The sequence below is a fragment of the Triturus cristatus genome, chromosome 1_2, assembly GCF_964204655.1.
Source record: "Triturus cristatus chromosome 1_2, aTriCri1.1, whole genome shotgun sequence".
NCBI lineage: Eukaryota > Metazoa > Chordata > Amphibia > Caudata > Salamandridae > Triturus > Triturus cristatus.
In genome coordinates, this window is record NC_140580.1 from 785,697,832 (window position 1) to 785,713,708 (window position 15,877).

Here is a 15,877-nt window from a genome sequence, read left to right on the forward strand (position 1 = left end):
GGCCGAAACATGAAGTATTCCTTTGGTTCCTGAGACCCACATCACCATTCGAAATCTTCCTTGCTGCAGTGGTAGAAACTGACTTCAAGACCTCAATCAGCGCCCAAAGACAAGGACATTGTGGCTCCAGTCTTGGACGCCAGACAAAACCCTGTTTTTCCACCCGGTCACAGGCAAAATCTCAGCAAAACGCCTCATCTGGAACCTCTTCCTCGAAAGAGGAGACTGGCCTTCGATGGGGAACCTTCTTCAAAGCCTCAACTCCGAGGCAGCAACAAAGAAAGCAAGTGCATGGAAAAAGCAACAATTACTCCAGTATTCAGATGGGAGTCCCCGGTAATATTAAAATAATTGTCCTATAGACCTAGAGCATAAGGCTCTAGGCCTTAAAATCTTTATAATATATCCCTGTCCTCTATTAAAGGACCTGGCTTGGCAGTTCAGGCTGGGCTGTTCCCATGAGGCACAGGGTCAAGACTGATTTGCATATAGCTGGGTTCAAACTGGAATGGCATGGTGAGCAAAAAAACGATGGATGTAGGTCCAGATCTCTGTACTGTGGTGAATGTATGACATTGTTCTGCATTCTGTCCATGAACTGTTTTTGCATTTGACCCCCCGAGTGGGACGGGTATGCCCAGACGTGGGTCTTGTGCTCTCCATGCCACTGGAATCCAGCTATCCTGGCTGAAGAGGGGTGAAACCCCGAAACCGGTCCTAAGATGCTTGTTTCCAGCCCAGGGAGGACCTGGCTTTACAGTTAGGCTGGACTGTTCCCATGACTCACAGGGTCAAGATTGATTTGCATATGACTGGGTTCAAACTGGAATGGCATGGTGAGCAAAAAAAAGATGCATTTAGGTCCAGATCTCTGTACTGGGGTGAATGTATGACATTGTTCTGCATTCTGTCCAACTGTTTTTGCTTTATTAAAAAAGGACCAAACTTAAAACTCAACCAATCAGAAGAGACCACCCTGTAGAACCTTCCTGAGAGAAGCGCCAGTCGCTCAGGTTTTCTACCGCAAGGCGTGCTAAGGGAGTCTCCACTGAGCTCTGCTCAGTTTTCTTCTATTCTCAAGATTGTGTTTTTTCACCATTTCAGCTTACTACCATCTCATTGGATTTATTTTTAAGGTGATTCAAACTGATGTCCACCATGTCAGACGCCTAAAAACAAAAAGGGTTATGCAGAGCATATGGCACTTGTAGGAAGAAAAGGCTGCATATAGATGATGTGCATAAGAACTGCTTATACACTGACCACAGACCAAAGGAGTGCAAGGTATGTCGTACCTTTAATACTAAGACTCTTAAAGACCGAGAAGGGAGGCTTCTCTTGTGGCTTCAGAGGCATAAAAACAGGGATACTGTGGTCTCAGAGTGAATCATCTTCTAAATCTTTCTCAAGAACGCCTCAAACGACCCTTGGATGACCCTGGTGGCTCGTCACAGCCAGTCAAAAAGTCGTTCAAAAAGTCTGTTGAATCCTCTCAAAAACAGACTGGATCTGCCAGCAAAGCTTCTTGTGAAGAAACTAAGTCATCAAAGATCAAAACATCAGCTTCAGAACCTCCAACACCATCCTTGAAACTGAAGCATGCCTTCAAAAAACCTACTTCCGCTCCGTCGCTGAGCAGCCTGTTGAAACCACCGTTGACGAGAAGATCCTCACCTGAGGTAATTCTGGTAAGAACGCAAGTGTCTCCAATTAACACCGTGACTGTATTTGCGGCGCTTTGTCATCGACATCGTCAATGGGTAACGTACCTTTATCGTCGACTAAGGAAATTGTGTCCTCAATTTTCGTCATCAAGGGGTCAACTTCCGATGACCTACTCTTCGATGACACCGCTCCTGTTGAGGATCCGTCCGTCGACGACTGTGTCCACGAGAGAACCTGCGTCGACGGTGGAAGTGTCATTGGCGTTACTGTTGACGGAGATCCTTGTCTCCGGCAGTGTGCTGGACCAAGGAAAGCAGTCTTCATCAACGAAGTTGATTTCGGCGGTGATTCAGTCGTCGACTGGCTCGTCAACGACCCCGTCGACGAGGAAGGAAAAACATAAAATTTCAAAAATACAGTTGGTACCAGCTGTAACTTCACCTAGTCAGGTGCATGCTCTTTTGCCATCTCAATTCTTAGAAGATGATGGTGAGAACGAGAACTCTGACGAGGATAGTCTCTTTGGGGCAGCTTTGAGCACATCGGATCTTCATGTCAAATTGTGATGAAGATGATTACGGACATCAATATTACCATCCGCAACAGCAATATCATCAACAGGAGATGTACGCCCCTTGAAGTCTTATGACAGACCTGCAATTTATGCTAGCGGACTATAAGAGAAGATTTCTGTCAGAACAGATTATTTAACAGGCTCCACCTCCTACTCCGCCTGAATTAGTATGGTGAAATATGAAAGTAATTTGAGTGGTGGATATTAGTTATTCGGAGGGAGAAGAATAGTGGAGGGCTAGAAGGGGGAGAAAGGTTTGCATTCATATAGTGCTTGTTACCCCTGATGGTGTTTGAAGCGCTTGTTTTAGTGAGTAGCATGCTACTCTGGAACCCATAAGGATTAGTGTTGAATTAGTATAGTGAAATATGAAAGTAGTTTGAGTGGTGGATGGATTATTCAGTTGGATATAGAAAGGTAGCGGAGGGATAGAAGAGGGAAAAAGGTTTGCGATTCTATAACGCTTGCTTATCTCTGATGAGGTGTTAAAGCACTTTTTTGGCGAGTAGCACGCTACTACATTTTAGAAGTGCACTTTCTGCTCACTTATGCATTTAAAGGAGTATAGTAATGTATACTTACAATGCTTTCAGGCATGCCTTTCCTGTAGTGGTTTTATGGCATGGAAATGTGTTACTCACTGCTAGCTATTTTGATTCAAGCATGTGAACCTATGAAAGTTCCAATACTGGAGTAAGAAACAAGTTACTTACCTGTAACTATAGTTCTCCAGTATTAGAATCTTTCATAGATTCACATGCGACCCACCCGCCTCCCCTGGAGAAGGCTCGCTTATTTCTCAGTTTTTTCTATTTATGCGCTCATGTGCTTGGAAAATCTGAGGGACTGGAGCTTCTCTCAGGAGGGTTCTACAGGGTGGTCCCTTCTGATGTTATAGAAGACTTTAAGGCCTAGAGCATTATGTTCTATGTCTATAGGACAACTATTTTAATATTACCGGGGACTCCCATCTCGACGACGGTGAATGATTCAAGCATGTGAACCAAAGACATTGCTTCCCACACCTCGCCTTCGGGCCCGGATAAGAAGCCTATCAAGCCTTCTGGCGGCTCGGGCTCGAGCCAGCCTACCATCGGTGCCGAGAAACACTCCTCCGCACCGGCGCCGAAAAAGAAAATGGCCCCCTACTCCGCACCGAGCTCCACACCGAAGCACTCTGCGCCGAAGACAAGCGCAGGCTCCTCGGTACCGACAGTGTCCCCGGAGCCGAGCAAAAAATCCAAAGCCATCGACACCCACACCTCGAAACCAAAACTTATCTCGGAGCCGAGGAAACAACCAGCCATCTCAAAGCCGCACAGTTCAAAACAATGAACCAATGCCGACTCCAAGACTAAAAAAACCTACGGCACCGACGCCTTCGGCGCCGACGGATCGGCCACTCACTGAAGAACTATTTCGCCCTTATCCACTACAAAAAACACTAGTCAAAGACCCTAAAACTGGACACTTGATGCTCAGCATCAAAAAGAGACCGCTGGACAAGCCTGCCCCAGCTCCACCTCCAAAGAGGAAAAACTTTGTTACCTCCCCATTGAGAATACCTTCACCCCCTCCTCCACCTCCCCCACCTCATCATTCCCCCACACCCTCTCCTGATGAGGATGATGACTATGTCTACGATGACACAGCCGACGAACCCCCTGACCAACCCACAGGGGACCCCACTCCTACAGGCTCCCTAGACCCATGGGATGATTATAACATTCTAGACATCCCTAACGTCCTGCAGGACGAGCTTTACCCTTCAAGACCTAACCCCCCCGGAAGACACCCTGGGGTTTAACCACCTACTCCATAGGGCTGCACACTACCACGGAGTGGATCTCCATACAGACCCTGTGGAGGACTTCCTCCTAGATACCTTCGACACAACACACAGGCCACTTCCATCCTGCCCATGCTTAAAGGGGTTATCAAGCACGCGCCGGAGGTCTTTAAAGACCCGGCCAGGGTAATCAACCCTCGCATCGAGAAGAAGTATAAGGCCGCCCCTTCAGACCCCACCTACATCAGAGGGCCAGCACCACTAGACTCCCTACACCACCACCTGATAAGGAGTCCAACCTCTTGGAAGCATATGGCAAGTGTACTGCATCCCAGGCTGCCAACATATGGCGCATCGCAAACACACAAGCGCTCTTGGCAAGATATGACAGGGCACATTATGATGAACTAGAAGCCATAATGCAACACCTCCCTGACAAATACAAAAATAGAGCCAACAAGCTAATCCAGGAGGGTAAGACCATCACCAACACCTCCATTCGCTGCGCCCTAGATATAGCTGACACCGCCTCTAGGGCAATTAACACCAGCATCGTCCTCCGTAGGCATGCCTGGCTACGAATTTCAGGTTTCAAGCCAGAGGTGCAGGCGTCCATCCTCAACCACCCCTTTGACCAGGAACATCTGTTTGGCCCAAAAGTTGACGATGCCCTGGAAAAAATGAAAAAAGATACAGATACGGCGAAGTCTATGGAAGCCTTACAGTCGCACCCTCCCAGGCGCTCCTTTCGCCGCTCTTCCTTTCGGAGCACCTCCAGAGGCGACTCCTCCGATAACGCTTCTACTTCCTATAAAGCCTCTACCCAATCCACCTTCACAAGGGGTTACCAAAGAGGCGTATTAGGGGAAACAATAATAAAGGCAGAGGTAAAACTATCTCCTCCCGCTCTGCCTCCACCCCAAACCAATGACTTCCCTCCACTCCCCCAGACCATCCCACTCCGGTCGGGGGCAGACTCCACAATTTCCTTCCAGTCTGGACTACTATCACCTCAGACAAATGGGTAACACAAATATTTTGGTCAGGCTACTGCCTCAAACTTACATCTACCCCCCCCCCCCCCAAACATTCCACCTAAACAACGCCCAATGTCACAGGAACATTTGTCACTACTAAAGCAGCAGGTAATCTCCCTCCTACAAAAAAGTACGATAGAACTAGTTCCTACCCACCAACAATATATGGGAGTTTACTCCCTATATTTTCTCATACCAAAAAGGGACGACACTAAGGCCCATCCTAGACCTCAGACCCCTAAATCACTATATACACTCAGACCATTTTCAAATGGTCACACTCCAGCAGGTACTTGCCCTGCTCACCCAAAACGACTTCCTTGCCACCCTAGACCTCAAGGACGCCTATTTCCACATTCCTGTTCACAAGGCTAACAGGAAGTATCTCAGATTTGTAGTGGCCGGTCAACACTATCAATTCAAAGTGCTCCCATTCGGAGTCACCACAGCACCACTGGTGTTTACCAAGTGCCTAGCGGTAGTGGCAGCACACCTGGAAGACAACACATCCATGTCTTCCCATACCTAGATGACTGGCTCATAAAAGCCAACTCATACAACCAGTGTGTACAACACACTCACGCCACTATCCAACTACTTCACGAGCTGGGCTTCACAGTAAATCACACGAAGTCCCATCTGCAACCGTCCCACGTAAAACAATACCTCGGCGCCACCATAGACACCTCAAAAACGCTAGCCTATCCCAGTCCTACCAGGATAGCAAGCATTCAGGCTCTACGCGCCAAATTTCAACCGGAACACACTCTTCTAGCTCGAGTGTTCATGCAACTAATAGGAATGATGGCCTCTTGCATATTCATAGTACCTCACGCAAGACTCCAGATGCATCCTCTCCAAGAGTGCTTAGCGCGCCAATGGAACCAGGCCCAGGGTCAATTGACAGATCTGGTGTTGGTAGATGGTCGTGCCCATCGCTCTCTGCAGTGATGGACCACCAAAAACCTTTCCAAAGGGTGACCGTTCCTGGAACCGGTTCCTCAAATAGTACTCATAGCGGACGCATGGCTCTCTGGCTGGGGAGCTCACCTATTACATCACACCACGCAGGGCAGGTGCAAGCCTCAACAAAATTTACTCCACATCAACCATCTGGAGTTACTAGCCATATTCTTAGCCCTAAAGGCCTTTCAAACGCATGTCTCAGGCAAGGCTGTCGTAGTCCGCACGGACAATATGACAGCCATGTACTATATACAAAAACAAGGGGCACACACTCTCCGCATCTCTGAGTTAGCACGGAGCATATGGAGATGGGCCATACCCCAGAAAATCTTTCTCCTAGCCCAACATGTCCCAGCAGTCCAAAACACTATGGCCGATCTGCTGAGCAGACCAACACAACAGATCCACGAGTGGGAACTCCATCCACAAGTTCTTCACCCTTACTTTCAAATGTGGGGGCACCCACAGGTAGACCTCTTTGCCACCCACTAACGCCACATGCCCAAGCTTCGCCGCCAGGTATCCACACCAGTCGTCCATAGGCAATACGATATGGAAGAATTGGTCAGGCAGATTTGCGTACGCTTTTCCGCCTCTCCCACTCATTCCATTAGTGGTGCGCAAACTGCAACAACACTCCCTCACTCTCATCCTAGTAGCTCCAACTTGGGCCAGACAACCGTGGTACACCACACTGCTTGAACTATCTGTAGTACCGCACCAAAAGTTACACCTCTCAACCCAGAACCATGGAGAGATCAAGCACCCGGACCCAGCTCAGCTCAACCTTGCGATCTGGCTTCTGAAATCCTAGAATTCGGTTATCTAAATCTTCCCCCGGACTGTATGAACGTCATTAGAGAAGCTAGACGACCTACGTTTTGTGGTATATTGTCACAACAATAACTTCAATCCCCTAGATGTGTCCATTCAACACATCATGGGCTATTTACTACATCTACAAAGATGCAACCTAGCCTACACGTCTATTAGACTGCACCTTCGGCCATAGCGGCCTATCTACAAAACAAACCACATCTATCACTCTTTAGAGCCCCTGCCATAAAAGCTTTCATGGAAGGCCTCAAAAGAATAATTCCCCCCAGAGTGCCACCCTCACCTGTGTGGAACCTAAACATCGTTCTCACAAGACTAATGGGGCCTCCCTTTGAACCTCTAAACAAATGTGAACTTCCTAACATGGAAAACTGCTTTCCTGGTAGCCATTACTTCCCTCAGAAGGGTCAGTGAGATACAAGCACTCACCATTCCAGAACCTTTTCTGCAAATGCATCATATCAAAGTTGTTCTCTGTACTAATACAAAATTCCTCCCTAAAGTCATTTCTCCCTATCATCTAAACCAATCTGTGGAACTGCCCGTATTCTTCTCGCAGCCACAGACCATTGCAGAAAGAGCTCTCCACACACTAGATGTCAAACGAGCCTTACTCTACTACATTGGGAGAACACAACCCTTTCGTAAGACCAAACAACTGTTCGTATCTTTCTCACATCTGGGATAGCGAGGTGGATTGTTAAATGCATACAGATTTGCTACCACAAAGCAAAACGAACGCAATCTGTTCCCCCCCCTAAAGTCCACTCTACACGTAAGATAGGGGCTTCCATTGCATTTTTAGGAAACATTCCCTTAGATGACATCTGCAGAGCCAGCTACATGGTCTACACCGCACACTTTCACTAAACACTATTGTGTAGATGTGCAAACTAAGCAACAAGCTAGTGTGGGCCAGGCTGTACTCAAAACATTGTTTCAAACCACTGCAACAGATACTGGTGGTCACTGCTAGGAGCGAGTACTACTACATAATCTATGCAGTGTGTAATCTGCAGCTCATATGCCTCGAACGGCAAATGCTACTTACCAGTATGCATCTGTTCTTGGCATATAGAGCTGCAGATCTACACACGCCCACCCGCCTCCCCAGCTACCTTTCTCTGTTCCAGTTTATCTTATTTAGATACAACACACATGGGCATCTTCACTGCTTTTTACTACACCATCATTTACCTGCTGGCGAAAAACAATCTGAGGATTGAGCCGAAGCCCATGCGCAATACGATCCAAAGGAGGAGTCCCATACCTTGTGACTGCCAAAGACTTTCCAAGAGGAAAAACAACTGCAAAAATCCGGGCCCAACACCAGATGGCGATCTATGCACAGTGTGTAGATCTGCAGCTCTACATGCCAAGAACAGATGCATACTGGTAAGTAGCATTTGCCTTCAGACGACTGCAACAGATGCAGGTTAGCTACCGTTTGGGAAAGAACTGCAATATAGTCTATGCTAACGCATATGATCTACAGCTCATATGCCTCAAACAGAAAATGCTACTTACCCAGTATGCGTCTGTTCTTGGCATATACAGCTGTAGATTCATATGCACCCACCCGCCTCCCCGGGTACCTTTGCCTGTTGCAGTATTATCTTACTTAGACACGCTCTGCATGGACATCATTTTCTACTCTTACTAACTCCATCACCTTTACAGCAAAACAATTTAAGGATGGAGTCGGTGCCCATGCGCACTATCACCGAAAGGAGGAGTCACCTAGCTCATGACTACAAAGACTTCTTCCAAGAAAACATCCAAACCCCAACATTAGATGGCGATCTGTGCTTACGCGTATGAGTCTACAGCTGTATATGCCAAGAACAGATGCATATTGGGTAAGTAGTATTTCCCTTACAGGTAAGTAACTTGTTTCATCTCTTCCTGTGACAAACCCCACCTTCTGTAGTAGGGGATCTCTGTGTATAGTCATAATCTAGTGAATAGTCCTGCCCATGTGCGGGGACCCCAGAGCAATACAAATAATCTCTTAAATTGTCAAGCCATGCAGACCTGCATCTACACTTAAGAGAGAATTTCAAAGACAGATAATGCAGCCTATATCCACAGGCTACACTGTCCTGTACTTCAACTAGAAAATTCCACCAACATCCACAAACAGCACTGCCTGCCCAGCTTTTTCTACAGAGAAAAACCTGCCTCTACCAGCAAAAGCCTCTGGAATGATAGAGAGGGAGGAATGGACAGACAAGCCCCATAGGCTGCCATTATGTGGCTCAGAACAGGATACTGTGCCTTTAAGAAAACTTTCCAGATCTTTTCCAGTATTCCAGAATGCACAGCAGGTCCCTTTTACTTTCAGTTCTTTTTTCCGGCTCCTGCTAGCCCCTGGGGTAGGAAGCCCAGCAAACGCCCCCATTCTCCGTCGACTACGGCGTCGAGGGGGATGGCTGCAGTCTGCTCGCCGTCTCCCCAGGGCTCTGGGGAGAAACAGCGTCGACGCTCGCCGTCGAGGGAGCCGAGCAGCCCTCCGTCGAGTACATCGGCATCTTCGTCGACACAGTCGACTTCTCCGTCGAGTCCTCGGCATCGAGAACAGCTCTGGCGTCGGCGCTCGCCGTCGAGGCGAGGTCGCCGTTCGACGTCGGCGAAGAGGAGACTGTCACCGTCGAGGGGATCCCCGACGTCTAGGACCTGTCCCAGGCGTTCGCCGTCGAGTTGACGCTCGCCGTCGAGTTGACGCTCGCCGTCGAGGAGGCGTTCAACACCGAGGCAGCGCAGGAGGAGTCCTGACGCCGGGAGTTCCTCGGGGTCACGAGGGGAGAGAACGGAGTCGCCGGGCTCGGTGTACTCAGTGGTGTATACCCCTCCTAAGCCGAGGTCGCCACCCTTTCCACCTTTGCCAAGGGAGCCCTCACCACCACCGCCTCCTCCTCCTCCTCCCCCCTCCCTCCTCCTCCCCCCCTCCTCCTCCTCCACCGCATAACATTCCGCCTCGCACACCGTCCGGCCCACCCGTGGCCCCGCCACGGTCGGTGTCGTTGCCTCGGTATCCGACGCCACCGAAGAGGACTCCGAAGCGGCCGCAGCCGAGCAGATCGCGCTCCCGCTGTGGACGGGCATCGTCGACATCTGGGAGGCGCCAGATTCCGCACCCAATCGTCTGGCAGGGACTACTCTCCGCTGTCGGACTCACCAAGGACAGGAGTATCGCCTGTCGACATAGTCTCCTTCCAGGAGGTGGCTGCGGGGTGCTGCCAAACTAGGGATCACGGTGACGGTGCCAACACCTACGACGTCCGTGATCTTTGAGACACTGCACCAGAAGCACCTGTCTCGCCCCCCTGCTGCCACTAGTGCCGGGATTGGTGGAGCCCGCTACGGAGTTGTTCCTCACTCCGGCGGTAACAAAATCTGCACCCTCTAGGCTCCTGAAGAAGTATCGGGCGCCGGATTCGGACCCGACCTTTCTGAGGGTGGACCTGAAACCGGACTCGGTCATTGTGACGGCGGCAATGAAGCAGCATGCCACCACGCCTTCCTCGACAGTGCCACCTGATAAGGACAGCCGTTGGCTAGATTCGGCGGGCAGAAAGGTCTGTGGGACGGCTTCTACCACCATGAAGGTGGCAAGTGCCAGGGCTCTGTTGGGGCGCTACGACCGTGCCCTGTGGGAGTCTCTCCAGCAGTACGCGGAGCTGCTGCCGCGCGACAAGGAGGACTTTCTGGAGACTTTGCGTGAGGGGATGCTGGTGTCGAATCAGATCATCAGCGCGGCGGCCAATGTGTGTCTGTTAGCGGTACATGGCTATTGCCATGGCATCCACCAACGGCGTCACGCTTGGCTTCGCCTTACCTCACTCAAACCGGAGGCACAGCAAAGAGTGGCCAACCTGCCTTTCTCGGGGGAGACCCTGTTCGGCAAGCATGCGGACGACGAAATGGCCCGCATGAAGACAGAGGCAGAGACCCTGACGGCTGTCGGGTTGGAGAAGCCCAAACGGAAGAAGCGCCCGTTCCAGAGACGGTTCGGGCGGCAGGAAGAGGGCGTGGGCAGCCCTCGGGACAGCAGCAGCAGCAGTTCGGCAAACCCTTCCAGAAGCGCCAGAAGGGCAGAGGATGCCAGCAGTCCGCTACAGCGTCCAAGGGCCTGGCTGGGTCTCGGCCCTGAGCGGTTACTTCCCCTGCAACCGTTACCCACTCCACTGGGGGGAAGCGTTCAATCTTTTCTGGCAGAGTGGAGAAAAATTACTCAGGACAAGTGGGTGCTGAATATTGTTTGCAATGGACACAGTCTTCGGTTCATCAGCCCGCCTTCAGCGATTCCGCCGGTAAGCTCACAGTATCAACTGCGAGAGCTCCAGGCGGAGGCAGACATCCTGTTGAGGAAAAAGGCGGTGGAAGACGTACCTCTGTCTCAAAGGGGAAGAGGTCTGTACTCTCGGTTCTTCCTGGTTCGCAAGAAGGACAAGAACGAGTTCAGGCCCATTCTGGATTTGCGGCAAGCAAACAAATGGATTCGCAGATAGAAATTCCGCATGCTATCGTTGCATCAGATTTTCCCTCAGCTGCAACGGGGAGACTTGCTCTGTGCCATAGACCTACAGGATGCATACTTCCATGTGCCCATTGCACGGAAGCACAGGAAGTTCCTGCGGTTCCAAGTCGGCGCCAATCATTATCAATACACATTACTGTCATTCGGGCTGAAGTCTGCGCCCAGGACCTTCTCGAAGTGCATGGCAGTGGTAGCCGCACACCTGAGGAAGAACAAGGTGTTTGTCTACCCGTACCTGGACGATTGGTTGATCAAGGCTGCCTCCTTCTCGGAAGCACAAGCGCACTTCCAGAAGACGTGCGTTCTCTTGAACAAGCTGGGGTTGCACGTCAATATGTCCAAGTCTGTCCCGACTCCATCGATACGCTGTCAGCAAGCGTGTCTCCTTCGGAAGAGAGACGGTTATCACTCCTTCGGAAGGCTCAGGATCTTATGGCCGCCCCATCGATGACAGTGAGGAAGGTGTCTTCGCTGCTGGGATCGATGGCCTCATGTATCTTCCTCACGCACGGCTGCACATGAGACCACTGCAGGAGTGCTTGGAGGATCAGTGGGATCAGAGGACAGGTTCTTGGGACGACAAGATACGGCTGTCTCTGCATGCTCTTCAGTCGCTGAAGTGGTGGTGTTCGGCGGAAAATCTCCTCAAGGGGGTTCCCTTCCACAAGGACATTCCCACGCAGAGGATCGTGACAGATGAGTCTCTCCACGGCTGGGGAGCGCATTCCGGGGACTTACAGATACAAGGAAAGTGGTCCCCGTTGGAGTCGACGTACCACATCAATTTCTTGGAACTCAGAGCCGTTTACTTGGCATTGAAGGCCTTCCATCCGTCCTTCCAGACCAACTCGCTGCTGGTACAGACGGACAATACAACCACGATGCATTACCTCAACAAGCAGGGGGGTCGAGATCACGCACTCTGTCACAGGAGGCGCAGTCGATCTGGCACTGGCTTCTGGCTCGAGGACTGACTATCACGGCCGCTCATCTGCCAGGTGTGCAGAATGTTCAGGCGGACGCGCTGAGCAGACTGATTCAGGAAAACCACGAATGGGTCATAAACGACGAAGTACTAGGGTACGTCTTCGCAAGGTGGGGGACTCCAGACGTAGATCTGTTAGCCACCGCCGAAAACAGCAAATGCCGAGACTTCGCATCCAGGTACTACCAGCGGGGGACGCTGGGGAATGCACTATGGATCGACTGGTCGAACAGCTTTTTGTACGCTTTTCCACCCATTCCCCTGATTCCGGCGGTGCTCATCAAGCTGTCCCAGTCTGGGGCGCGGATAATCCTGATTGCCCCGGAATGGCCCAGACAGTGGTGGTTCACGGACCTGCTTCACCGGTCTCTCCTTCCTCACATACGGCTGCCGTGCAGGCCGGACCTTCTCACGAGGTTCGGGGGGCGGGTGGTGCACCCCAACCTCTCGTCTTTGAGTTTGGCGGCATGGATCCTGAGATAGTGCACTTACACTCTTGGCAGCCTTCCTTTGCTAAAAAGAAATACATGGGTGTGAATATAAATGATGCAATTTATATATAAAGAATATCTCATCACCCGACATATCTGACTCCACGCAAGTTTATGCGTTTTTGTTTGTTTTTCATGTGTTCTGTCTAAATATAATTTATTTTTTGTCAATCTATATATTTAGTTTTCTGTTAAAAGTTTTTGTTAAGCAAAGTAATTGTGTGGTCTCACCCGACAGAACCACTGTACTTCATATATCTTATACCCAGGTTCTGAGGGACACAGGGTCACCCCATTGTTTATGAAACACATTTGAATCTACCAGCAGATTGTATGGATATACTGAAGGAGGCTAAGCGACCTTCCACTAGGACGTCCTATGCTTACAAGTGGAAGAGATTCTGCATCTGGTGCACGTCCAAGAACTTTGACCCGACGACATGTAAGGAAGATGTCATCCTTCAGTACCTTTTGCATTTGGCACAGTCTGGCCTTAATTTCCATTCCATTAAGGTTCATCTCGCTGCTCTGACTGCTTACAGGAAATGCCCTTTAGACTTCCTTTTTTCAGATCCCTGTGATCAAGGATTTTTTGGAAGGCTTGAAGAAAGTGTTTCCTCCTGTCAGACTTCCCGCGCCTTCCTGGGAATTGAATGTGGTGCTGTCCAGATTGATGAGGGAGCCTTTTGAACCAATTCACAAGCAGGCGCGGTGCGTCCATTGGGGCGTGGGGGCGTAGCCCCCCCGGGCGCGCCTCGCGCCCGCAGCTCTCCCTCTCCTCTGTGAAGCCCGCGCCTCGCGCCCGCAGCTCTCCCTCCTCTGTGAATGTCAGTCAGCATGACGTCGGACCGTGGGCGGTCCGCGTCATGTTGACTGACATCATTGTCAGACACATTTGGGGAAAGGCAGCACAAGTGCGCATGAGTGGGCATGGAGCTTATTATTTTACTCCGTGCCCAGTCATGCGTACTTGTGTTTTTGCTGCCTTGCGCATGCCCATTAGGAGCCCCTCGGTCTCCTAATGGGCAGGCGGCGGGCGAGGAGTAGGCGGTGCCGTCAGCCAATCCTGGCGCTGCTGCAACGCCAGGATTGGCTGAGGGCCGGGTTGCCAGTCACTTGCGCGTCACGGTGTTCCGGACCGTTTGAAGGAGCAGAGAGGCGCCAACGCGGGCCAGGAGAAGGCGAGGCGGTCACCGGTCAGGTAAGTGTTTTTTAATTTATTTTAGGGTGGTTAAGGTTTCCTGACTGTGACCCGGGCCGTCGCTGGTGTATGTAAATCTACCACAGCACTCCTCAAGCAGTGACAGTTCGACATTGCTAAATCTAGGCATTGCCTCCCAAGTTATAACACACTCCTCAGACATGACTGCCTGCACACCCCGTTTCTTCCTTTTTTGCTGCTGGCACAACATGGGAGGATAAAACATCAGCAGCCCGAAATTCCACTAAGTTACATAAGTCATCATCGGCTACCTGGATAACAGAGTCTAATGCAGTTTCATTCCCATTTAAAATATCCATCCTGCTTGCCCGTATCCTATGTTCAATAGAGAGTCTCTGCTCTAAGAGGGCAATTTCCTTTGAAATACTTCTCTCTCCAACATGCTATCAACACCAGTTACATTAAGCAAGGACACATTTGTTCCCTTGGAGAAACCATCCCTCGGGCCCCTACATGTTTGGTGGCGAACCGTTCCATTTCCCTGTGCGGTTTCTCATTAACACTCGTCATAGTCTATATGCTAATCCATGCTTAAAATGTCATGTCACGGGCCGGCGCTGGAAATCATTCGGTAACTGTTTAACTGTAATCTTATTTTGAAAACACCTTTTTTTGGGAGAAGTACGTGGTGCTTGTATTATTCTGCGGTGGTTTGCAATTGCTTTACGGTCGCCAGGTCCGCTTCCCTGAGGCCGGCAGTGGCTGCTGGCTGGTGGCTACTACTTCCTCATTAGAGGGGAAGGTGAGGGAATGGCGTGGCTCGTCAGCACTATGTCTTGGTTATTTTGGTAAGGTGTGATTGGTTGTCTGGTTGAAAATGAAAAACTCTTATTCGCATGTTCGCACCATGCTTGCGGGAGGCTGCTAGGTAGAACTCGCCGCCTTGAACTGGCATCTCATTAAGTATGTGTGTGGCACAGACTTGGGCAGCCTCGAGCTTCGTGTGATTGAGAGATTGTTACTGCAGTATTTTATTTGTATATTCATTTTTAGCATGTACCCTGGCAGCCCCACCCAACCCCTTGCACGTGAGTTGTATTTAGTGGCACGGGTTAGATTAAGGGGATAAGCTGAATTTACTGGCTGAGAGAAGGCGTCATTTTGTTATTGCTTCATTAATTAAATGTACTGCATGCAGGTGCAGCCCATGTCATTGAAACAAAGAAAAATAAATTAGATGGACTATGACTTCCAGATGAGTGTAAAACATATGTATGTGTTTTAGGGGACATGCTGCTCTCCTGGGAGGGGGGCAGTGGGTGGGATCACAGCGTTCATGGCATGCTCAGAACTGCTCACATGCCATTTAACACTATCTGGATTGTTGTTGCTGGGAACAATACGCAGCAATTGCTCTGTTTCCAATATCTTTTCGCTCGAAGTTTGCATAGGATCAGGATGCTGAACGTAACCAGTTAAGCAATGAAAGGTTAACAACTTTGACGGTTACAAAATGTAAATAGGAGGGCAAAACATTACTATTAGATGACCCGAGACACAATGCGTTTCAAAAATGTTTTATGACCCTGCAGGACACGCTAGCAGTTCTCCCCAGGTGGCTGTCAGTAAGCTCCAAGCACAGATATCAGCGAGGAGAGTGCAACGCGATGTGCTCTACACTGTCAGATGAAGCTGTTAAACTGATAGAGCACAGGTTGTCTGAGGAATTATGAGGCAAACTCATATAGATTCATCACAAGGCTGATATAAATGCAATGAATTAAGGCCTTTGTGCAGATGGGGAACTGACCCTTTATAAATATCAGAATCT

General features: G+C 50.0%; 1 protein-coding gene across 2 annotated transcripts in view; it reads left to right on the top strand.

Moving 5' to 3' along the window:
* Positions 1 to 15,877, top strand: part of CCDC6 (coiled-coil domain containing 6) — a 402,320-nt gene that overhangs the window by 240,518 nt on the left and 145,925 nt on the right. The window lies entirely within an intron of this gene.